General features: G+C 47.6%; 1 protein-coding gene across 1 annotated transcript in view; it reads left to right on the forward strand.

The window, feature by feature from the left end:
• The window catches only part of FBRSL1 (fibrosin-like 1), a 94681-nt gene extending 93901 nt beyond the window's left edge, over positions 1 to 780 (forward strand). Inside the window, exon 24 of the mRNA XM_008566203.1 lies at positions 9 to 780. The gene's annotated coding sequence lies outside the window, so the exon portion shown is untranslated. The remainder of the gene's footprint in view (positions 1 to 8) is intronic.
• The last annotated feature ends 198 nt before the right edge of the window (positions 781 to 978 follow it).

Raw genomic sequence — 978 nt, forward strand, 5'->3', positions numbered from 1 at the left:
AAAAAAAAAAAGTGTAAATAGTCTGTTGATATAAATATATGACATTAAATTCTTAGGTAGACTTTATAAAAAGTTTCCAGAAACCCCTCTGGTTATTTGTTTAACATGGTCACAAAATCCCACCCGCTGTCAGTTGCAAACACCCTCAGAAGTTGAACTGCAGCAGCTACCCTTCCACTATGCAAGCGCTCCGGGGCAGGTGGACGCTCAGCTGTCTGGGGGAAGAAGGTTCCATGAGCGATTTCCCAGCCCCTGCAACCCTGCGGCAGAGGCTGCCCACGGAGGGTGGTTGTCCTCCCAGCAGTGGCCCTGTCCTCCCAGGACTGGCCGGCTCCTGCCGCAAGGACAATTCTGTGGATCCTTGTGCTAATCGTGCAGTGTTCTTCTTGGGATCTGTATACCAGACAAGTAGAATTTTAGAAGTGCAAGAGTCTAAAGGTCGATTACAAAAAAAACTAATAACTTCTGTACATTTCCTCTCCTGTGTGAAGCCATCAGCAAACGTTTGTCTTGGTGTGGTCCCTTCGCCTCCCAGTACCTCAGCATGGTTTCCTTTTGGCTTTGGTTCTGGCTCATCACCGCGTGCTGCTGTCAGTTTGTCCTGGTGTTTGGGTTGTGTCTCTGCCGGGCTTCTGTGCCTTGTGGATTCAGCCATTGCAGCCATTTGCTTTGTTCAGTTCTGTATTTTCAACCGTTTTCCACTGTGGACTCCAGTTGTTTTCAACATTCTGTTCTCATGTCAATCAATGAAGATAAATACAGCCTTGATTTTGGATGAAACTGTGGTCGAGTTTTTGTGTGGCATCGAGGCAGGTTATGTTGTGCACGCAAGCTGACACCCCACACACTCTACGTTTATTCCCCTGGGTGCTATGGAGCCCCAGAATATCATGTGAAGGAGTAAAATATCTGAGTTGAGACCCAAGGGACACAGCCCACATTGAACCATAAGGAAGAGAGGAAGTAAGGCCCTGTCCC

Source organism: Galeopterus variegatus, unplaced genomic scaffold (assembly GCF_000696425.1).
Source record: "Galeopterus variegatus unplaced genomic scaffold, G_variegatus-3.0.2 Scaffold228, whole genome shotgun sequence".
Taxonomy (NCBI): domain Eukaryota; kingdom Metazoa; phylum Chordata; class Mammalia; order Dermoptera; family Cynocephalidae; genus Galeopterus; species Galeopterus variegatus.